At 41.4% G+C, this 15,459-nt stretch overlaps 1 long non-coding RNA gene across 3 annotated transcripts in view; it reads right to left on the bottom strand.

Annotated features, from left to right (window-relative positions):
* LOC134226267 (uncharacterized) overlaps window positions 1-9,149 on the bottom strand; it is a 262,327-nt gene extending 253,178 nt beyond the window's left edge. For all 3 annotated transcript variants that reach the window (XR_009983441.1, XR_009983440.1, XR_009983439.1), the window contains exon 1: window positions 7,780-9,149. This is a non-coding gene — a long non-coding RNA (uncharacterized LOC134226267). The remainder of the gene's footprint in view (window positions 1-7,779) is intronic.
* Window positions 9,150-15,459: the final 6,310 nt, after the last annotated feature.

The raw sequence follows: 15,459 nt of genomic DNA, 5'->3' as shown, positions 1-15,459 counted from the left end.
GTGCACAAATTGCAAAAAGAGTAGCATTGATGGAATAAACAACCTAATCCCTACATGCAGTCGATGTGCTGGTATGGCTATAGTGGCCGCATCCTATCGTCATTTTTGTTGATGTTCTTGGTTCGAATCCCGTTGCGGTCATCACTACAATCACTAAACACTAATCACTACAAAATCCGAAAAAGATGCTCCTTCGACCCGAAAATCGCTTGTTTTCGTTTCATCGAAACGAAAAGTACGAACCCTGGATACATGCATGTGTATGTGTGTATGTGTGTATCTTCAATCTAACCCCAACTGTCTGGCAGTGGTGGAAGGAAGCTGTCTTTAATTATGTCAGCTTTAGCCCGGGAGTTAGAAGGTGTTTGCTCTACTGCAGCTCCAGTGACCCATTTCAGACTGCCTGGTAACTCACGTACAGTCCGAGGTCACTTTTACTTGCAATAAGCCCCATCTGTTTATGCTGCGGATGGTGGATGGCAGATTTTACTACAGTTCTGCATAAGAACCTTACAGAAACTGTATAATAATTGGGCATATACAACTTTTGGAAGATTTTAATACAATCGTTGTATTGAAATTATACAGATTTGTATTATTTTAATACAATTTCTGTATAAAAACCTTACAGATTTGTATATGCCACATATTTATACAATAATTGTAAGATCTGTTTTTTTGGGGTGTAGTACATATGCAAAAAATATACATCAGCCGAATCTATTTCTTGCGGAAACGAACAAAAATGTGACAGTAAATTTAAGCAACCATCCGCGCGAAGTAATTCCTCCAAAATCCCCTAAAAGAAATGTGGAGATCAGATATTCCGTAAGAGATATTACAAAATCTCACTGTGGATTGCGGATTTTTTTAGCGTATTTTTCTTAAGAATACCCAAGTATTTAGCACACGCAACATCTTCCAAAAAGCATCCTGTTTCTATTCAGTTTCATTAAAGGCATTGGAAAAACATCAAAGCACGAAAAGGTTGCACCAAGATGTCAAAAAACGTTCGAGTTGTGATCAAAATTTTATTAACATTGCAATACAGTACGCGTTTGGCATTTGGAAACAAACAACCAAAGAATAAACTGCACTGCATGTTGCATACACGAAACAAAAACAATAAGCTGCATTATTTTAACCATGTAAGTTCAATGCGTCTTTCAAAACTGAATTGTTTGTTTAATTTAACTTACAGATAAGTTGAGTGTATCTTTATGTTTGATTTAGCATCGTTCAACGTTTTGACAACTCACAATTTATTCCGGCGATGGTGCAATCAAGTAACAGGAAACCCGAGTACAAAACTTGATAATCGTATGGTTTTTATTGTGTGTCAACATGCAGTCTCTTCGAAGTGTTGAATGGGGCTGTGGTAGAGTGAAGGACTATCAATCACAAGATCCATAGATCGTAACCAGTTTTATATTTTTATTTTTTTCCGCAGTAGTATTTTGCAACATTACTGCAATTGTACTGCAATCGAAGGATGTTTCCGTAGGCTCCACCCCTTGCGCTTTTTAGATTGCAAGAGAGTTATAATTGATGGCACATACGCAAAGATGGTTTCTTTCCGAATAGTTGAAACACAGTGAAATGTTCAGTAGTGAAACAAGTTGTGCTGCTTGGGTATCCATCAGTTTTTGCCCAAGGAGTTCGTCCTGAAATTATCCTTGGAGGTCCTTCAGAATTCCTCCAAGAACTCTTCATAAATTACTTCGAGGGCTCTCCAGATATTTCCACTGAACTCCTTTCGAATCTCACATAGAATTTTTAACGTAACTCCTAACCCATTCCGGAAATTCTTCCGGAAATACCTCTGGGAGTTTTTCTAGGTATACTCATGGAAATTCTACGAATTTCTCCAGAAACTAATCAGGAAATCCCTCCAGGTATTTCCCAAAACATTCCTTCAAGAACCCCCAGGAGAATAGTTGAAGAATTCTTCAGTAATTTCTTCAGAAATTCCTCTTGAATAAACAAGAAAATTCCTTCGGAAATTATAAATTTGAAGTTCTCCGGACTATCCCACAGACACATTTTCAGAAATTCCTTAAAAAAGTTCTCTATTTTGTTTTCTTGGTACCCAAGGTTTCTTGGTTTTTCTTGGTACTTCTTCCACCCAAGTTTCGCCCCTGGAAATTCTTCCACAAATACTCCTGCCGTTTCTTCCCCGAATTTTTACACAAGTTTCCGCGGAAATTACTTCAAAAATACTTCTATAAATTCCTCTGTAGATTCTCCTATAAATTGCTTCGGAAATTTGCAATGAAACTCCCCCAGAGATTCCTTCTTCCTTTTCTTATTGGCATTACATCCCCAAACTGGGACAGAGCCGCCTCGCAGCTTAGTGTCCATTAAGCACTCCCACAGTTATTAACTGCGAGTTTTCTAAGCCAAGTTACCATTTTTGCATTCGTATATCATGAGGCTAACACGATGATACTTTTATGCCCAGGGAAGTAGAGACAATTTCCAATCCGAAAATTGCATAGACCGATACCGGGAATCGAATCTAGCCGTCCTCAGCATGGTCTTGCTTTGTAGCCACGCGTTTTACCGCACGGCTGAGGTTTTCCTGAGAGATTCCTTAAGGTATACTAAAAACAAATCCTCCAGGAACTGCTTCGCTATATTCCTTCAGACGGAATTCACGATAGATTGTTCGAAAGACTTCTTTAAAGATTTCATGAATCAAGTGCGTCTTGAAAGATTTCTTGAAGAAGTTCTTGGATAAATTCGCGAAGAAATTTGTAATTCAAATCCCTATAAATTTTATAAACTTTAGGATAACTTCATTGAAGAATTTTCGATGAAATTTCTTAATAATTTCTCGATGAACTTCCTAGAGTCCTGAAAAGGAAATCCTGGTTGAAAAGCTGTAGAATTTTTTTGAAGAATTCTTAGCAATATGCCCTGGGTAAGCATAGACTGCTTTTCTATAGTGGTTTCTACCTCATGCAACAGTTAAGCAATATAGCTAGCTGATGCCATATTGAAGTTAGAACAAAACCAAATTATATTCATAAAATTACCATTTCAAAAAGTGATGATATGCGTTGCCGGAATACTCAAGAGGCAAAACGCCTTTTAGTCAACAGCTCTCAGGGAACAACGTACCACGCGTCGGTGAATCAGCATTCTGTTATGGACGGTGCGTGGAGACGCGTAGTACATTGTATGTTAGTCCTACTAGGGCGTTTACCTAGCCGAAATGTTATTTGTTGCAAAATATGGAAACAAATTTTTCCTACATTCCTATCTATTATTTTGACACAAATTTCGCCTAACAATTTTCGCCTAAATGGTAAATATAAGTGAATACCCGGAAGTCATTTTGCGTCGGGGGTATGGGGGGAGGGCGGTCTTCCCCTACCATCTCACCGACACTCTTACCCAGCTTTTGCTCATCGTGAGGAACCCCATTGTCCACAACCAAGCAGCTGGAGCTACCCCATTCACAGACGCTCACATTACACCCCATTTTAATAATAGATAATACCCTAAAGGTAGGCAATTAAGGTGATTATACCATTGAGCCCTTGGTGAATTTCAAAATTCACCACATGTTTTTTACTCCCATTTTCAAAAGCCCAACTCTGACGAAATAGCTTTCGTGCAGCGCTGAAATTAAAGTCGATTGTTCAGCATGAGTAAGCAATGGTCTACCATTGTTTCACTACATATGCGCGTTATGGTTCTCTCAAGTCGTGCTCTTGAAAAATTACTGTTAAAAGCACGTGGTTTCCAAGGTGGGCGACTTGCGGCTTTGTTGTATAATCACCTTAAGTATGATTGAAATGGGGAAGAGTCGTTTTGCCGAAACCCATCTGACCGACAGTCATTTGGCTGAAAGGGTCATTTGGCCGAAAGGGTCTTTTGACCGAAAGGGTCGTTTGGTCGAAAGGGTCATTTGGCCGAAAGGGTCATTTTTTTTCTTTATTAACGTGATTTTTTCGCCGAGCAGGTCATTTGACCGAAAGGACCATTTATCCGGAAGGGTCATAAGGCCGAAAGGGTCATTGCGCCGAGCAGGTCATATGGCCGAAAGGGCCATTTGTCCGAAAGGGCCATTTGTCCGAAAGGGTAATTTGTCCGGAAGGTTCGTTAGACCGAAAGGGTCATTTGGCCGAAAAGGTCGTTTGGGACGTTTCGACCAAATGACTTTCGGCCAAACAACTCCGGTCAAACGACCCTTCCCCTATTGAAATGCGCTATGTAGGAGCGGGAATGGTTGATGCTAAAAGTGTTGGTGAATTTGGAAAGAATTGAAAATTTCAATCGTTTTGTTGATAATAATCAATAATTCAGTGGATTTATAAAATGGGTGATTGGGTGGCTTAAATTCACTTTTGGATAGTTTAGTTCTTCCGTGAAGGGAGAGAGAATCGTGAACAAAGTATGACCAGAACAGATCGAGGACGAGAGATATCGAGATGTAGAAAGTACAAATGTGTGTAGATTGAAGGGACAGTGTCGACCAAGGTGTCGACTGTATCACAATAAAAGATTTGTAAAACCTATCATATGAATATCTCAATAGTGCTTTGGAGAAAGAATTGATTGATAATGGTATAGTCACAACAGTAATACGACATTTCACGAATTAACATCATTTTAAGATTGGTATCATGGTATAAAAGATCTTCTAACGCACCCATAAGAAAATATGCTGGAATTTAAATGTAAGTAATAAATCACAGATTTTTTTTTCTTCTCATGTCTAACAATGATTCTGATTTCTTATTCAAAGCAAATACAATAAAAAAAATAAAGCTATATAAAACCATACAAAGAGTGAAAGATATTTTATGGATGAATTGGATGACAAATCATCTTGTATACTAAAATGGATTCTATTGAAGAATGAGAAAGTTCAAACAAATCCACTGATCTACAGTACAAACAACCACTCTAATTTTTATGTTTTGAAATAATTTCTCAAACAAAATTTACCAAAAAGAAAAAACAATTTTACTTGAAAAGGAAAACCTTTAAGTATAAAAATATTTTGTAATTTTGATTGTATTGTTATGCACATACTAGCAGACTCGACGTACTTTGTTTCCCCTAAAATTGATTTATTCTCTAATTAGTTCTTGAGTTATGCGGAAATTTCTGTTTCAGTTGTATGGGAGCCCCCCTTTCCGAAAAGGATGAACCATCTCAAAAACATACCTTCCCTTCCAAAATCTCCACATGCCAGTTTTGGTTTCATTTGCTTGATTATTTCTCGAGTTATGAAGAAATTAGTGTTTCATTTGTATGGGAGCCCCTCTGCATACCTCTGCATACAAATTTTCACGCCGATCGGTTCAGTAGATTCTGAGTCTAGAAGGTTCAGACAGACAGAGATTCATTTTTAAAAGGAAAAGACAGGAACACCGTCTTCGACCAGAGGTCATACAGATTGAGCACTTAACACCTAGCATGAGAAAACGGACAGGACATAACACCCAGTGGAGCAGTGAAAAATTTTTCGATCACGAAAAGTTTTCTCCTTACCAGGGCGGAAATCTAACACACACTCCATAGCACTTGCGCTTAGGCGATTGACGTCGCTAACCACACAGCCACCAAGCCCACATTTTTATGTATATGGATTTGGAGAATGTAAGAAAACGCGACTATGTCGTTGAAATTCCATTTTTTTTGCAGTTTTTTTACATGACGGTGGCAAACGAGCCTCTATTGTCGTTGTAGAAGCAAACCCGACAAACAGAAGCACATATTTAAGATTCAACGCAACCGACTGTTATTCAATTCTGAAACACATAGTTGGTAGAGAGAAAAGGTGGGAAATGATGCTAAAGCAGATTCGATGGATACGGGGAATTGGCTGACGTCTGATATGATATATTATATGATTATGATATGATCTGATATGATTTCGTTGTTAGCTGGTTATGGAACAACTTCTCGCAAGGGCAGCTGTTGTAGGGTAAACTGGGGTAAAATGCACCCCCGGGGCAAAACGACCTTTTGACATTTTTGACGGTGTTTCAGACATATTTCCATGAATATTACTGCTAGATTCGTAGTTTGGGATCCAAACTACATGCGCTGTAGTAAATACTCTCGAAAAATTGCCGAAAATGTCCTCAAAAACGTCAAATAGTCGTTTTGTCCCGGGGGTGCATATTACCCCAGTTTCCCCTATAATTGGTAATACGTCCGTGTACTGAATGGAATAGTGTGGGTTCAAATACCACCGCAATATCTCATAAAAAACACGTTAAAATAGCAAACTTAACTATGTGCATCAAAATTAAAAATATCTTTTCCAAAAAAAGATGAATGTTATTGCTGAGCATTAGTGAATGCCTGTCATACGACGGGTTAGTACTATTCCATTTAACACCACTTCGTATTTTTTCCAGAAACGTATTTCGACTTCAACAATAAGGCCGTCTCTATTCTGAAGAACTCGTTATGCTGGAATATGTATACTCTGAAGTAGTGCGAAACGGTGTAATTCCGGTCATATCACCGGGCTCGGTACAACACTGAAACTGACAATATAACGTCCGTAATCCCGAATCCCAAGGTGACCCGTGCCGAGGGGATGAATGACCTGGGGGGTGAAACAATTAGCCAGGCAGTTAACGGAGCCTGTAATGTTGGGTAGACACCTTTTTGGTAGTGCATTATGGAGTAAGATCTACCACACTGTGCTCTAGTTCTTACTATTCTGGTTAATACTTATGAGTGATGGTCGGAAGAATATGCAACGACTATAATTTGCTTTTAGATGACCCATCTTTTGCGCCTTTTGGATGGAGTCAATGGAGTAAATTATAAAAACGTATCTCAATCTTAGGCTGGTTTCGAAGCCGACGACATGGATCTCCAAGCTCCAGAGCGCTGATTAATTAGGAAAGAAGCGGATACGATTTTGGTGGATCTGCTAAACTCTCTGACTGATTAGAGCTCTGTGTAAAGGTGAGATTTCGAAACGCCAAATGTAATGAAATCAGATCTCTGTACAAAAACGAATTCGGAACTCATAAGAAGAAGCAAAAATATGTTTGAATCTCAGTACCATGGTCAAAATCAGTATTATCCCACTTTTGTTGAAGCCGAAACTGATTGAGGGGCGCGCCTTTAGGAGTTGGTATAAGCCATTCCTCGAAGGGTATAAATAGCGGTACCTTAATCTAAAGAGGCGTTACATTAAGTTTGAGAAATAACTGAATAAAAAACGACTACTTCGTTTCTCCTCAATAGAAATGGAGCAGAAAGACATGCACTAAACAAATGATGATGAGTTCAATTAGATGATTCAATTAGTTCATCCCGAACATAAAAAAATCTGAAGAAGGTCTTACACTGTTGACGTCGAAATATAGATCTGTGAATATTAGTGGTGGAATTTAATGGAATAAAACTATCTCGTTTTTATGACAGGTGAAGACATTTCACTAAACTAGTCTAATTTGTTTCCATAAGAAAACAAAATTAAAAGTTCGGAGTGATCCCAATTGATGAACTCTTTACTGTAAGATTTTCTGTAAGCTGTGGATAAGACGCTTTAACTCTTGAAATAACCATCATTTTTATTGACATTACCAGCAACGACGATACTGTTAGTTCGCTTTCATAAATTTAGTTATCCTACCAACAACATAATAAACTAAGCATACTTATAAACATTTGTCCACGATTCAGAGAAACTTTCCCTGGTGATAAATTTTATGACCATCGTCCTTTCGCAATATTTTTTCGCCTCTTCTAATTCATTCCCAAATTATGTGCGGCTATAAAACAAACACTTACCCCTTATGGTGGCGGACTCTTATATTCCTTTTCGGCTTCCGCTCTGTTTAACGCTGACAACATTAGGCTGGTAAGTATTGCATTACGTATGTTAATCCTCTGTTTATTACTGCTTCTACAACGATAATTCCGCCTCTTAATATCACTTGACAGGGGCACTAACTATAACTGGCAGCAAGAAACGCGTTAAATTACTTTTCCTATTTTCCGTGTTTTCCACTCGGTTTCTTCGGCTTCACTTTCCTCACTCTGACTGGCATGTATGCAGACGAGCAAGCGGATTGACACAAGTGCTTTTATGCACAGCACTGAAGTGCTCTCACCGAGACGGGATTATCGACTTCACTTTCCACCCCTGCACGTGTGCGGCAACTCATTATCAGTGCCACTTCTTTCAACCATTCGCCTCCCAGCACCGTCCTCAGACAACAAAAAACGCACTCGCCAGCGATTGCCGTTCCGGCCCGCAAGGGGTGCCAATTTTCCAGCGAAGTTTTCCCAAACTATTCGCGCTGACCTACCCCAATGCAGATTATCACGAACATCTCTTATTGGAAACTTGTGCCATCCACAACATTCGCCAGCAGGAGCATGTTATATTTTCTTCAGTGTGGACCGAGAATTGCGAGAATTTCCTAAAAACAACACCCCAAAGCACTCAACTTTTTAGACACTGCACCAATACACGCAAGGAGTGACCGTATGATTGCGGAACCACCAATCTTCCTCTGACATATACGGAGAGGATTGGTCTCGGCTGTGAATTCAAAGTATCCTTCTTTTATGAGCTGGCGACTAATTACAAATCATTAAAATGGTAATCACCTGCATTTGAATCACGAATCAGATGAAGAATCCACCCAGTCGGGAAATCTGTTTTCTTCCCACACTCGCAATGGACACTCACCACCACCTCTGCTTCAAACCCCCATAATCAAGAGCAGGTCGAGAATGCCACCCAACCAGCACCATCGCAGGGCACAGAAAAAGCCCACAGCATCCCGTTTACTATTTTCCCACATACACGCACGCATACACGGATGCTTTTTTTTCTCTAGTGTTGCCTCTTCAAGGCTTAAATTTCACACACTGTCATCTCTCTTGGAATTTATGGCCGAAGCACTCCCCAATCGGACTGGAAATTGATTTTGCCAGCAGCATCAACCTGCAGCGCAGTGCATTTCCGGTTCGCGGCTGGACACCGTCACTCTGCGAGGTTCCACTGAACCTCCGAAATCCGGAATTGCGGACGGAACGCCACTGGGCGGATGTACACAAAACGCACACACGGTGGAGGCCCTAGGCCAAAGCAACGCAACGTAACCGTAACGCACGAGACAGCGGTGGCCGTTTTGAACAATCATGCAGCAAGCACGAATACCCGAAGACTAACTGGACCGTCGGTCGGATGGGGCCACCGATGCCAAGTTTCCCGCAGGTCTTTCGTCTACTATTCAGCCCCAATCGTGCCTGCCGCGTGCGGAGGAAGGGTGTAGAATCTGGGGCTGCCAGGGCGCTTCCAGGGCGCATGTGCCGGCAGGGAATGGTTCGGGTTTCTGTTTTGCACCCGAACCGTTGACAGTTTCCTCTGGGATGGGTCCTTCTGTCACAGATGGAGTGGTTTGACGTTTTCACCGGAGGACCAGCATCTATGTCCTTTACGGGGCGAATGATTGTGCTGCATGGGATTGGCAATTGTGCCTTAGACGTGTTCGGAGAAATGTGATTCAGCTTAATGCCAACATTATATTAAATGTTGAATATGCCGAAAGCAGTATATTTGTTATTAAATCTATTTCAATTAAAAAAATATTTTGCCAATAAGTTTCCATAATAAAATCAAATGTTCAAATGAACTTGATTGGTATGTCACAAAATGACCACCTGACATCAATGACACAAACTCTGGGCATCGATATAACATGTTTGCCATAGATTTGTTCAGCAACCATTCATGAGCTTTTTATCGAACACATCTTTTTTAAATTTGAATGAGTTAAAGTTCTGTTAAAGTCATACATAAAGTCAGACAAAGATTGTTACGCGCACATAAAATTTAGCGCACGCGAGCTGTTTGCCATGACAAACCTTAGCAAACAACAGCGAAGGTCCGTAAATCAACTTGGGCGGGAAATTTTCATTCATATTGTCAGTTAAGGGTAAAGCTGGAGTAGACGCGACTGCACGATGTGACGCGACCTAAGTAACGCCAACTATGCATTCCTAACGCATGAGATGAGTCTCATGAGACGTACATTGAGACACGTACATTAAGAGGCTCTGATTGAAGTAACTCTGTTGTACGAGAAAGACCGAAAAAAAAATTACGCTGAATATGTTCAAATGCTTTTACCTAACCAGATATGATATGATCGCATATTTCTAACAATCGACAAAAGTAGGCATAAGAGAAATGGAAAGATAAAGTTCCTCCAGAAATTCCTTCGGAAGTTCTTCCGGGAGTTCCTCTAGAAGTTTCTTCGGGAATTCCTTCGCAAGCTCCTTCATGAATTCTTCCGGAAGTCCATCTTGGAATTCCTTCGGAAGTTCTTCCGGGAATTCCTCCGCTAGTTCCTGAGAATTCCTCCGCTAGTTCCTGGGAATTCCTCCGCAAGTTCATCTGAGAATTCCTCCAAGAATTCTTCCGCAAGCTCCTCCGGGAATTCCTCTGGAAGTCCGTCCGCAGATTCCTCCGGAAATTCATCCAGGAATTACTCCAGAAATTCGTCCGGGAATTCCTTTTGTAGTTTTTTTTTACTGAGGAATACAACACCGCACCGGTCGATAATAGAATAAAAAGACCTAATCCGTACATAAGACGTAAGCATCCATAAGCCGAGTATAGCAGTTTGCCGGATTAAGGCAAAAATAACGGATGTAATCCTTTCTTTCAAATAGGTGTTCGCCCGGATTAAGGCAATGGTGGATGTGATCCCTACTTTAAAAGCAGGCGCTTGCCGGGAATAATATAATGGAAGATGTTATTCCTTTTTTGAAAGTAGGCGCTTGCCTGGATTAGGGCAATGATGAATGTGAACCCTTCTTAAAAAATAGGCGTTTGCCAGGGTTAAAGCAATGGTGGATATGATCCCTTCTTCAAAACCGAAATTAATCCACCTAGCGGTGATGGGGCCTTTCTCGTTCGTTCAAAAGGTTTGGAAAAATCTAAAATAACACCAATATGTGGATTGGTCTTATTTTACATATTTGTTTATAAGCATAACCAAATTTATTGCCGAACGCAGCATGTTGCAAGCAAATCGGAAGAGCACAACTGCAAAAAAAGTTATTCTGTTTTGTAGTTTAAAAATTAGTATTTTCGCCATAACTTCTGATCTGATTGTATGATCCGGCCAAGTGTCTATAGGAAACAATGAGACAAGATTCTGCGTCGAATGCAATACGTTGCGAGCGAATAGATAAAGTCTAAGTGCTAAAAAAGTGAGCCAGACTTTTTTGCACTCTTTTTCACAATAAATAGTATTTTGACCATAACTTCTAAGCCCATAGTCCGCTATGGCCAATTTTCAATAAAAAAAACAATGGGATGGGATTCTGCTTTGAATGCAATTTGTTGCGAGCAAATCGGTTGAGGATAAGTGCCTAAAAAATGAGTGACATTTTTTTCGCGATTTTTCTATTAAAAAATGTATTTTGGCCATAACTTCCGAGCCCATAGTCCGACCAATTTTCAATAGGAAACAATGGGACAGGACTCCGCGTCAAATACAACTTTTTGCGAGCAAATCGATTGAGGTTAAGTTCCTAAAAATGAGTGAGAACTTTGTACGCCTTTACCATGCAAAACAATGTATTTTGGCCATAACTTCGGAGCCGATAGTCCGATCTGACCAATTTTTAGTAAGAAATAATAGGATAGGATTCTGGGTTGAATGCAACTTATTGAGAGCAAATCAGCTTAGGATAAGTGTCAAAAAATGAGTGAGAAATTTTCATGTGAAAAAATGTATTTTGACCATAACTCCGAAGCCCATACTACGATCCGCCCAATTTTCAATAGGAAACAATGGGACAGGATTCTGCGTCGAATGCATTTTGTTGCGAGCAAATCGGTCAAGGATAAATACCTTAAAACTGAGTGAGATTTATTTGTCCACAGACATACACACACATACACACATCACAAAAGGTGACTATCTACAACAGGTAGAGATAACGGCCTGGAGGGGGGACCCTTTTAACATGGAAACGAATACAAAAAAACAACGCAGGAGCAGGCGGAGCGATTGTTTTCGCAAAAAGTGGGAAGCTGCAGCGATCTCCAGTGATAGCGGAGGCAGCAGTAGCAAGTACCAGCAGTTTGGTCAAGACTTCTGAGAACCAGACAGGTCAACAGGACCTTGGATCCGAGAATAGGGTGTCCACACCAAAATCGGCAAGTAGTGTTATTCAGGAGGAACTACAACTTGGGAGGTACAACCTGATGGAGGTGCGGAAGCGAGTCAACGAGCTTTATGACTTCGTGAAGAGCAAACACAATGTCCACACTAAGATAAAGGTTCTAGTGACGAGCATCAAATCCGCCGATAAAGCTGCCGAGCACGAACAGAACGCGCTCAAAAGAAGAGCTGAAGCAGCTGAAAAAACGCTGAGAGAGGGAGCGGAGCAGACACACAGCAACACAGAACGGTGATTGGCAAACCGTGGAAAGCCAGCGAGAGAAGAGGAAGAAGCAGAAGGTGACTGTGGAAAAGAAGAAGGAACAGAAGAAGAAAGAAAAACGTCGATCTCCTCAAGAGAGGGTCAAGGGCGACGCCCTGATCATCGAAGCGAACGATAGGACGACGTATGCAGCAATCCTAAGGAAAGTGAAAGAAAACCCGGATCTCAAGGACTTGGGAGAGAAAGTAGTGAGGACTAAGCGTACCCAGAAGGGGGAGTTGCTGTTCGAGCTGAAGAAAGATCCAACAATCAAAAGCTCGGCCTTCCGGGAGCTCTTTGCCAATTCTTTGGGCAGTGAAGCAAACGTAAGAGCTCTTACACAGGAGGCAGTAGTCGAGTGCAGAGACCTGGACGAGATTACGTCGGAAGACGAACTGAGGGAGACAGTTACGGTTTATGTAGAAAATGTGGCGAAGAAGGACACGTTACTAGGGACTGTACGAAGCAACCGAGATGCCTGCTCTGCAAACCGGAGGATGGAAACTACCATACGACGGGTGGCTTCCAATGCCCTGCATACAAGAAGGCAGTCCTCGATTAATGAAGATCATCCAGTTGAATCTCAATCATTGCGACACCGCACAACAACTGTTGTGGCAGTCGACAACAGCAGCAATGTGCGAGATGGCAATTATTGCTGAGCCGTACTGGATCCCTTTTGACAACGGCAACTGGGTGGCGGATGCTACGGGGCGGCTATCCAAGTGATGGGCAGATTCCCTATCCAAGAGGTGGTAGACAGCTCTAACGATGGTTTTGTTGTCGCCAAAATCAACGGGATTTTCGTGTGTAGCTGCTACGCACCCTCACGGTGGACTTTAGAGCAGTATAACCGAATGCTGGATGCACTCACGGAGTAGCTGATCGGCCTTAAGGTCACTCCTGACGGAATCCAAGTTTCAAAGTGCTCGCGTTTTCGACGTGGTGTCACTCGATACGGAGGCGGCAAACAACTGTCATTTTTGTTGACTTAGCTTTGCTGCGTTGCAGCATGCGGGAAATAATAAAAATGACAGTTGTGCGTTGCTTCCGTATCGAGTGGTGTGCCCCCGAAAACGCGAGCACTTTGAAACCTGGATTCCGTCAGGAGTGACCTTAAACCCGTGATCATTGGAGGCGGCTTCAATGCTTGGGCAGTGGAATGGGGAAGCAGGCTGACCAACGCCAGAGGTTACAGTTTGCTGAAGGCGCTTGCAAAGCTGGAAGTCAAACTGTGGCTTTCAAACGGGAGATCAAAGACAGCAAGTCCAACTGCTTCAAGCAGTTGTGTAAAGAAGCTGACGCTGATCCTTGGGACAATGCTGATCGTGTGGCAATAACGAAAATCAAGGGTCTAGCGACGCCAGCGGAGATGTGTCCGGACAAGCTGAAGATCATCGTGGATGGTCTTTTCCCGCAGCATGATTCTACGATGCGGACGCCTACACCGTACGAAGATAAAGACCGAGTCACCATTGTAGGTATGCAAGTCTCCAACGACGAGCTGTCATCAGTGGCGAAAGGTCTGAAGATGAAGAAAGCTCCGGGTCCGGATGGATTTCCAAACGTGGCTTTAAAAACTGCGGTACTAGCGTTTCCAGATTTATTCAGGATGGTGCTGCAGAAATGCCTAGCAGATGGCTACTTTCCGAATAAGTGGAAGATTCAGAAACTGGTGTTACTGCCGAAACCAGGAAAACCATTGGGGAGTCCAGCTTCGTATAGGCCCATATGCCTGCTGCATACACTGGGGAAGCTTCTTGAAAGGCTGGCTGGTTCCTGGCTGTTTGTGTAGAATCTTTAAGAGCAACTTCGAAAATCGGATTCTGGTCTAGGATACGAATTCGGGGCAGAAGTCGATTAGGGCTACGGCGGGTGTTCCTCAAGTCTCCATACTTGGCCCAATGCTGTGGAACGTTATGTACAACGGAGTGCTAAAGCTGAAGTTGCTCAAAGGCGTGAAGATCTTCGGATTCGAGGATGATGTCGTTCTAACGATAACCGGAGAGTCGCTGGAAGAGGTAGATATGCTGGTGGCGTAGACGACCGACGCACTGTGGTCGGATATCATGAAATCATGGCATTAATGAATAACTCCTTAGGTTTGCATCATAGAAGCTGGGTGTCTTCCACAAAGTTGTTGCATGATAAGTAGGCCGTCATATGGTGATAAACATATACTTCGGAACTCTCCCGCTAGGGCGGCACTTCAGCTAACTTTTTATATGAGCATGACAGGATAATGATGTCTTCAGCAAAAATCAAGAATTCAGTATTATGAGCAACTCTTGTGAAGGAACTATCTTTGAAAAGGCTTTTGATTCTTACATACAATGCATTTCATGTAAAAAATGTGAGTTTATCTAAAATTTAATTATTTTTAGCTTAATTTTGTATCTATGTGAAATATTTATCTTCGCATAATTTTTCAGTAACTCGGAGAGCAATATATAGTAGTGTCTAAGCCGATTTGACCATGAAATAACTTGGAGAACGCCTTAATTATTGTATAATATTCAAAAATATGATGAATAATCCATTTATTTTCCTACTTCCTCCACTTCACGCTTAGATTTTATCTCGGATAGAATCTTTGGGTTATAAAGAATATAACGGACGCGAATTCGGTTGCAGAAATTTGCCGTGAATCACCCACAGTGCCTAATTATTGATTGTGTTCCGCATGTGTTTGACGGAAACCTGTCAAATTCAATCAAAGCAGGCCGTAAAATTCATACAGTCCCATCCCGATTTTGGCAACACCCGTTTTTGTCTACCCCCGATTTTGGCAACACCCGTTTTTGACAACATTTTCTTCCCGATTTTGGCAACAACCCGGAAAATATTTTTTTTTATTGCTTTTTAGAGCTAAAATCTTCTTATTAATATGTAATAGGATAAACAAAACCAAAAGTGAATGTCATTAAGGTTTATATGCGTATTATGGGCCCTTTGGCACTTTGGTGGGCACTTTCACTGAAATAATAAACCACCACTCGTATCACCGCTCATTGCAAA

Source organism: Armigeres subalbatus, chromosome 3 (assembly GCF_024139115.2).
Source record: "Armigeres subalbatus isolate Guangzhou_Male chromosome 3, GZ_Asu_2, whole genome shotgun sequence".
NCBI lineage: Eukaryota > Metazoa > Arthropoda > Insecta > Diptera > Culicidae > Armigeres > Armigeres subalbatus.
Note: the sequence above shows the minus strand (reverse complement) of the source record. Positions and strands in the feature narration are given on the sequence as shown.